Source organism: Talpa europaea (genome assembly GCF_964194135.1).
Source record: "Talpa europaea genome assembly, chromosome: 1".
Lineage (NCBI taxonomy): Eukaryota > Metazoa > Chordata > Mammalia > Eulipotyphla > Talpidae > Talpa > Talpa europaea.
In genome coordinates this window covers 103778078-103788082 of record NC_140073.1, presented here as the reverse complement: position 1 = coordinate 103788082, position 10005 = coordinate 103778078, and positions in this window count along the sequence as shown.

Genomic DNA, 10005 nt, shown 5'->3' with positions numbered 1-10005 from the left:
TCTGATATTTTCTTCAATTTCCTATTGATATTTCTCTTCAAACATTTCTAGAAGATTTATTTTTGTAATCATATTTTAATACCCAAAGTTTCTTCCTCACTTTCTACCATTTCCTCTAATTTCATTGCATCATGTTGCTTTTTAAAATGGGTGTAATATCTTCTTAAATCTTTCCCCATTATACTATTTAGAGCTTAAAAGAAAATTTCTATACATTCAGTTATCTTTGGTTCCTCTGAAGTTTCTCTTTCTTATTGTAGAATTTTATCAAATTTCTGGTCATCCTTAGTAAATTATTTATGTTTAAGAATAAATGAAAGAAAATTTCTTGTTCACCAGCAGATTTCACTGTTAGGGGAGCTGTTAATGAGTCAGCATTGGGCACATTTGCAGCACAGAACAGATGCTTTTGCTCTGTGTCCTCCAGATCCACAACTGTTGCCCTAGCTACCACAGGTACTTGGCTCAATTTCTTTAGGTATTAAGAACATTTGTTTTGTTTTTATTTGTTTTTACCCTGGGAATTAAATATTTGGTTGCTAAAGTTCTGTTTACAGAGTGGGAGAAGAAATGGGAATTAAATTGTTATGTTTATTGAATTTGCATTAAGCCTGATGATTTCAATTCCTTTATCATTTTCTCTCAACTGTATTTTATCCTTTCAAGTCCCAAGGTTTTGGGGGAGTTTTTTTGTGTTTATGACTGTCTCTCTAGATAAATACCCTCTTCAAGAATATAAGCAGTAGTCTTCTTTGGCCATTCACGAGTCATCCATCATCTATCTGCTTTCCACTATGGAGAAATTTGTGGACATTTTTTATCAACTTGTAGACTTGACTCCCATTTTATTTCCATAAATTATGTGTTTATGACTTTTAAGGTTTTTATAGTATTTTCTTAATTGGATATTGAAGGTGAAGAGATTATTGTGTGCAGCAAAGGAAATATCTTGATATAAAAACCATAGGTTTTTGTTTCAGAAAGAATATCCTATAACACTAAGGTAAATGGACTGAGGACAAAGGAAGATAAAATGGAAAATCCATTTAGGATTACTTTGGTAATGTACGAAATAAGTTATGAGGACTTACTTGGGTAGTGGCAATGAGCACAGAAAGGACAGATTTTAGAAATTTAGAATATAGACTATATAGGACTTAATGTTAGAATATATGAAGGAGTGTTAGTTTGCTCTTACTGCCATAACAAATTCCCAAAAATTTGGCAGTTAAAAATAATTAATTATTAAATCACATTTGTATAGGCCAGAAATATAACTATTTTTTTTGCTTCTACATTCAGAATGCTGAAATCAAGATGTTCACAATTCTAGAAGCTCTAGGAGAGATGTATTTCCAACACTCATCTAGGTCATATGCAGAATTCAGTTCCACATAATTGTAGAACTAAGGTCCTTACTTATTTTGCTGACTATTATCTAAGAATGGCCCTGAGCTCCTAGCAGACTCTCTCTGATACTTCCATGCCTCCTATATTTCAAAATCAGCAGTTGTGCTTTGGATTCTTCTCACACTGTCTCATCCCTATTACCTTCCCATTCTATTTTTTAGGATTTATTTGATTATATTGGTCCTACCTGTATAACTTCCCTATTTAAGATCAGTTCATTACTAACTTTTAGTTTCATTTGCAATATTCCTTCACAGAAGTTCCTAGATTGGTGGGGAGAGCTGGAATCTTTAAACTTTTTCTATCACTAGGAGTATGGCTAAAAGGGAAAATATAGAAGATGATTTATGTGTTTCTAGTTTGGGTGTTGTCCCTTAATTAGGTACCTCAATAGCTGTGTATGAAGGATCCTTCATTGTGTACACACATATAATCACACACACACACACATACACACAGAGGAAGAATCAGTCAAAATAATAACTTTAATGTTAATTCCGGGCAGATTACTATGCATAAGCCATTATCTACTTTTTTCTGATAAAATAGGACAGGAAAATTACAAAGAAATCTAAAACTAACAAGCAAGCCAAGAGGTTTAAGTTAAGTAACCAACACAATAATTTCCTCTCTTCTGGGCTTTCTCCTGAGTCTCCTTAGCTTTGTGCACTTAAGGATCACATGCCAAGCAGAGAGCATTTCCAGAAAAAAAAAATGGAGAGAAGAAAATGATATGAGTATCAATTCAAAGTCTCCCAGTATCCCATAAGCCAACAACCATGAAAACATACTGGTTTTATAGCTCTTAGAGTAAGATCTACTCTCCTTTTCACTCAAAACCTACGTATTCTACTCCCTTCACACTATCTTCTAAATTCTGTGGTCTTTCTCTCTCACTCTCTCTCTCTGCCCCACACCACACAAACATCTAAAGAATATCAAGATCTCTTTCTGGATTGAATGGAGACCTGGTAGCCGGGAAGATGAAGAGGTGTACATCAAAACAAAGGAAAAAAGAAGAAACCAATATTATATAAATAGACATTACTGATGTGCTCTCTTTTCTACATAGTCATATTTTCCTTTAAAACATAGTAAAACAACAACAAAGGAGTCTGTACTACCTTGGAATTCAAGTGTGTGTGTGTGTGTGTGTGTGTGTGTGTGTGTGTGTGTATTAGCATTGTGTTCGTAGATACTTTTGTCAACCCAGTAAAACAATGCAGTCTGGTTGGCTTTGAGAATGTTTGAATAAATTGCTTTTCATAAGCCAGATATTGTATTGGCTAAATATATAAGTACAGCTTATGCCTTCTCGAACAATGGTACTTTTGCTTTTCATGAAAAAAGAGTCTCTCCAAGGAAACTGCCCCCATGCCATGACACAGTCCTCTTTGTGGACAGGAGATTGCTGTCTGTTGGATGTTTTTAACAGGGCTAATTAAGTTCATTCACAAATCCTCTTTATTAAAGATTTCACAGCGAAATATCTCTAAACATGCAATAGGACACTATTATTGAAAAGTCTTTGTTTCTAATCACAATACCAGGGTGATAATTAAAGACATTAGAAAGTGCCCTCATGCGGGTAGGGATTAAGAGCCTCCTCACTATCTACTAAAACACTGCAAAGGGACATACTTGGAAAATAGTGCTATATCAATGCTGAGCCCACAAATGTTTTTGTAAAAGTCTAGAATCCAGATATGATATTCGGAAACTGATAAATGTTTTGCTTTTTAAACCTTTTTTGTTAAGACTTTCAGAATAAGGGCATAACATTATGTGATGGAGTCTTGTTTTATTAATACATCTGTTTTTAATTACCAACTAATTTCTCAGAATAAAAATAAATTCATTAGGAGTTTGAGCCAGCCCTATTATTATTACTTTTAAAAGTGCTATATATAGGCTATACTATAATAGTTGTCTTGGGAGAGCCCTGTTGTTGAAAATTTAGTGTGCTAGATTAATTAGTCTTCTGTAAAGACTCAGTGGGAAAATGAAATATAACTTAACAGAAATCTATTATTGTATTTTACATGCCTATTTGAATTTCTTCTTTTCCTCAGTTTTCAAATAGAGGAATTTTGTTTTGATACCTAAGAATTTCAGGCAGGCATTTTCACACGTTCTCTGTGAAGTCAATTTAAAAGTACATTAGCAGTGCATGTGGATTTAGTCAGGGAATCAAGATGTAAAATTTTGAACATATTTCTCCAAAGGTAGACTCTTCAAATGATGACTGTGAAAGTAATTTATTCCAGCCAAACACACTTCCACATATTGTTAACAGTACTATGTGCTTCAACTCATTTAACAGCTTTTTAATTCAGTAGTTATTCAGATTTAATAGAGCCATTTCTTCATCATTTTGCATTTAGTGATAAATGGTGCTGGAATTTATGATAAATTAAACTGCAAAGGACCATGTTAAAGTTATCTTAAGGGTTTCACATAAAAGGAATCAGCACCTATTTTGTGCAGAACAGCCACCTGAAAGTTCACATGGTGAAAAGAGCTTCTTACTGGGTATAAACTATGAAATATATTTGAAAGTTAAGTTTTAATTATACTTTTTCCTCACCACTTACCATTGGCACTGGCCATCCAGCTGAGGGACTGGCAACTCAGATGCTTTAAACTTGGGGTTCTTTCTTGTTTTAATATTGATTTAACAAGTGCAAGAACATTCAGGTTGAAGCTTTGATGAAAATCCTTACATAACAAGGCACCAGATACAGGGGGCAACTTTTTAAAAGTTTGGGGAAGAGAAGAGGCATCAAGGGGCTATGGAAGAGATAAATTGGGCAGGGCCAAGTGGTGGGAGAGAAGAGAGGTGTAGTTGGACAGCCCTGCCAATTACTAACCCTATTATTCTTTATCCTTTCCACTAATGCACTGGCAGAATAGCTATCACAAAGGAAGACAAGGGGCTGAATTCACAGCACTCTTGCTTTCCCTTCTTCCCATAGCCACATTTTGAAAATGAAAAAAAAAATGATTTCTTGACTAAGATATCAGAATGGTTTGCAGCCATTAACTCTACTATTTCCCAGACATGTTGAAATGTCTAAACTAGCTTAATTAGTTCTTTTCTCTGCTCAATTATACTCCCAGACACACAAGTCAGGCTGGCTAGTTAAACAAGTTGAAATCCATCAGGACAAAACTATGCAAATGAAAAACCCTGTCCTTAAGGTTAAAAACCTTCAGGTCAGTCTTCACAACTAATGAGAGACCAGGGAGAACCTGGTCTCCACAAACATGTTCATTTGCACTGGAAGATATGTTTTGGCTCCCCAAACAATCATGAATAACATACCTGTTTCTATAAATCTGTAGGCAAAACATTTATAGCGAGGGGTGCCAGTATCTTGTTCATTTACAATAAGCATATCCTGATCATTCACATTTGAGTTTTCTGAGATAGAATTTTCCTATTACTTCATGATTGTTTATTTACTATCATTTTATTCATCCATGATGGAGCACCATTAGTTGAGAATCTGTAAGGAGAGAGGTACTTGACATGTGAAAGATGTGATATTTGCTGCAGAGAAGCATCTAGCCTGATAAGTAACAATAAGTAGTTGTTGGAAAAAAAAATTTTCTTACCAAACTGAATCAGCCTCAAGTTTCTCTGTATTGAACTACCAAAAAGAGTATTAGCTTGTTGGTTTAAAGCATCAAATTCTGTGTATAAACATATGTGCACAACATTGCATGTATTTGTATACAACTTTAATAATAATTATTAAGTGCTACCTCTGTGTCAGGTAGTGTGCTCATAATTTTATATACCTGCTTAATAAAAGTAAAATTATGATGCATTGGGAATTTGGATGTCTTGATCACAAAAGTAGAAGTAAATCATTTTATATTTCTATTTTACGTGTTCAGTATAAGCAGAGTTCACTCCAACACCCTTTCTAGTTGTAATGATTCTGTAAAATTATCATTCCTAAATGCTTCAAGAGGGCAAGTTTAATACCTATTTTTGTTAATTCTCTAACATTCTCCATTCTATAGATACCTATTAAGATATGAGCTTCATTTTAAAATCCATGAATTAAATTGGGGGATGAGAAATGTAATGACTTTATAAAAATTATAAAATTATGTGGGTATAAAAACAATTTTCCCAGATGAAAATGTTTTTGATTTTTTTTAATAACTTCCAAAAGGTGTTTCTTTAGCTACAGATTTTTAATAGATGATTACTAGGCATTTAATAGTATGATTTTATATTTCTAAATATATTGGTGCAATTTTAAGCTATAATAAAAATGTTGATTTTAGGAGCAGCCATACATGTACTTAATCTGAAAATAGAACACAGAGGATTTCTACTCATTAAATCCCCCCTTGCACTTTCCAGAATCTCTTGTCCACCTTCTTGTTGTGTATGCTGCTTGTTATATTTTTCTGGGCTGTTTATTCCGCAAAGGGCAATTGCAAAAGAGTTGGAAGCACTTTTTAGTGCTAGGCCATTCTCTAGCTTAAGTTCATGCCCCTTGGTTCTCATATTTAACAGAAGCTCAGATAGCCTGCAGCATCTGTCCTTTTGGTTCCCTTCAGGATTGTGTACATTTCTTTGTCATATCGTCATTTCTCAAACCACAGAGTTTCTTTAAATAGCAGCCCCGTCCCAGTAGACTTATGGGGGACTATAATGCTTTAATTTGAAGAATATTCCACATCCAGGTGCATTGTCTTAATTGACTTAAATATTTTAGATATATCTTATTGTGTTTTACTATTATGAAGAAGTAGAATATGACCATGATTCTGCAAGGTAATAAAAAAGGTGATATTAATTGTTTCTGTCCCCATTTGGTATAGTATGATCAATTGCGTTGATTGGGTAATAATACAACCTCCCCCCAAATAGTCAAAACAAAAGCAGCAAAATTTGGTTGCCTCATAAAAGATTAAAAAAAAAACCTGAAAAATTCAGCCATTTATATATAAAAAGTACCACTTACATATATTTTTAAATAGTATTTTGCTTAGATATTCCAAATAAATAATAAATACATAAATATATCCTCCATAAATAAATAAACAAATAAGTCACAGCTATGACCATTCTTTTCAGCAAAATAAAGGTTATAGAAAATTTGAAATTTATCTTCATTTTACTTTATCTGTTCCAATGTTTGGAAAAATTATAATGACAAAATTCTGAGAGTTTTATTACTATTACACACTGTTTTTTAATTGAGTAAAATCTGACTCTCTACTAGATGTTTAGATTTTTAAGAATAAGTACACTGTTTTCAGCTTTATTATTTACACATATGCCAAAAATATCCATAAAAGATTAAACAATGCTTTGCTCTTCATCTGGAGACTGTGATGCATTATAATCAGAACTGAAGGCTGTCAGTTGTTATGTGTTCAGTTTTTCTGTAGGCACATTTGTAAATGGAGAATTCTTTTGAGATTCTTCTTGTTCAGTCTCAGTGGTTTTGTTCTTTCTTGCACAATGAATTGCAAAATGCCATTTAACTTCAAGGTCTCTCATCCTGCAACTGCAATGCTACCCACCTTTTTATTGACTCTTTCCTTTTTTTTTTTTTTTTGTTTGTTTCACCAGCAAGATTCTCACCTTGCTGCACATTCTTTCAAGTTGGCCATCAATATATAAAGTAGAGAAATCTTTCTAAGTCTAGGTGCTTAAAGCAGCATTCCACTTATCACTTCTCTCCATCCTCGGAGGGAAGCTCTATCTGAACTGTGTGAAGTAGCTGTTGATGGTGTCTTTTCTGCTGTTACTGGGAGCCTTTTTTGAATTTTATCATTGAATGTTTTCTGAAGCTTAGTAAAGTATTGTCAGGTTGGGTCAGCAACATCTGTGTTGCTTTACCTCAGTATCTATCTCTCCTGCACTACTTCTAGCCTATATTTTTCCCTTTCTTTAAATTTGTGACAATGAAGTTTTTGGTAATATTTATACAGTTGGTAAGGATGTAATTAAATAAATCTGAATATGTTTTGCTTTGGTTCTGTGTTCTAATTTTTGTAAATTACTATTGGTTATTGACCATCATCATCATGAAATATATTTATTGCGTTTAAACATTTATATTTATAAACAAATATAATTTTAAAAGATATACATATATTTCCCATAAATAAATGTGTGTGTATATATGTGTATGTACTTACCATTATTTATTTCTTCACATGTAGGAAGAATGTAATTTTATCCAAGATTAGTCAGTTGGCCACTAAATATCAAGACAGTGGTTTAAATAGCAAAACTTAAGAAATACCTACAAAATAGATAAAAACACATTTATGTCTGTATGTATATGTTTATGTGTATATATAAAAGGTATTAAAGTCCTTCGTTTTCTTGAGTAGATTTAATCTCTATTGATCCAGTCATGTATTTCAATATATTTGTATAACATCAGCAAATCTCCTAACTTCTTTTCATAAACCCTAAGAGAGTCAAAATTGGGCTTGCAACGTTACCCTAACAGTCATAGAATACAGTTGCATATTTCTCCTTTAGCTCAGTTTTGGCTGAATCGTTTAAATAATCATTAAGTATATAGAGTCATTCCTGTCACAGCTTTCATTTCACAACAAAATTTAATAAGAAGCTACCAGTTACAAAAACTGGAAATAGAAGCTCTTTGGGGATAAAGAAAATGCATTGAGATTTTCTTGGAAGATGCTTTCATATAAAATAAAACATTGGTATTCAAATAAGGTACTGGTATTTGTATAAAATAAGATACTGGGAACTTTTTGTTTCCCGTGACTTATGAGTTTTTGGGTCATTTCATATGCTAATGACAACAGTCCTTGAATTATTGGATAATTATATTGATTGACCACCGTATGTATTAATGATGAAAATGATAATGTCCTTCAAGAAATGCACTTTCTAGTATCTAGAAGTCTTGGTATCAGATTCACATATCACAGTTATATCGAGTTTTGTTGCGGTTTATATGATCATAGTATATAGAACAGAATCATTAAGTGTTAAAATGAGCTTTGTTTTCTCAACACTGTTTTCCCTAAAAGTTTGATAGAGGAAAGTTAGACAAAAGTATATCCATTTAAATGTCAGTTCTCTTTGAAATATGTAGTGGTTACCAGAGGGAGACAGGAAGCAGGGAGGGAGGAAAGAGGACAGAGAGTCAATCTGATAAGGGGAATTATAGTAGAACTTTGCTTATTATTGAGGTTAAGATTTATTCACACATAGAGGGAAAGATGTACCACTGAATTTAGTTAGTATTATAAATCAATAAGTTTTTATAACAACAAATTATCAATAAAGTATATTTTAAACTAAATTATTTAAATATAATTAATTATAAAACTATGTTGTGAAAATTTGAGAAAGTATTTTATTTCAGGCCACTGTGAATACATTGTCATAAAACTATCCTTAACTATAAAGGTGATGGTTAGTTTAAAAATTCAAAAGATATATTTTCTTGGAGATGATAACTTAGATGAAATATAGATAATAGAGGTTTTTCTTTTAATATCCTAAACTAGTTTGAATAGAATTAATTTGATTAGACATTCACAACTCATAAGTCTTAACCTTGAATCCCAGCCATTTAAGCATAGGACATCATCATCATCATCATCATCATCATCATTTTGGTTTATGTGTTTATTTATTACAGAGTTTTTAATTATATTCCTGTACCTTTTACACTGCTTTACAAATGACTTCTTTGGTCAGATGTCTTTACTCCTATTCAAAATTAATCATCTTCAAACAACCTCACAATAAAGCATACCTTACTTGGTGAGAAACTTAGATCAACTTGCTTTTCACTTTCATCACAGATTCTTTATATTGACCCATGTATTCTGAGTACCAATTAGGATCCATGAAGTAACATTTATTCACATGTAAAGCTACATTATCACATATGTAACTATGTGGCTACAGTAAAAGAAGGAATTACTGATCTCTCTCTTTTTTTCAGGATGGGGTGGGAAGAGCACAGGGGACTATGGTGATGGTGCACAGGTGAATTAGTGGGAATTTCATGGGGAAATCATACATTGTACAAAAATGAAGCCTGATGTAATAAATATATAATAAAATATTTTAATTACAAAAAATGCTACAAACATAATCTTTTTAATGATTCAGAATTGAGACATTTACATCAGACAACAAAATTCAATAAACTAGCAATTTTTCACCCTGAATCCAGTAACTATTAGTCAGTTCAAGGCAGTTCCTTTTTTTATATGTCACCAGCCAAATTTTTGCTGACTTCCTATCAAAATGATACTCAGGCACCACATACTATTATTTATTTTCCATTTTTATTAATTTTCTGAAATATGATATCATTTTCTATATTCTGAGTATAGATAAAACACCAGTCTATTCAGTGATATAAAGCTACATTCCCCTACAAAATGGGGGAATATGAAGAGGAAAATGTACAATCCATCTACATATAATAGGCTTCCCTTATTCCGCCTGCCATCTTGCATCTCCATAGTACTGTGGGGATTAGACAAAAATACGATTAACAATTTCCGTTAAATTTTGGTTGTCAAATTCACCACTCACTATGAATAGCAAAAGCATTG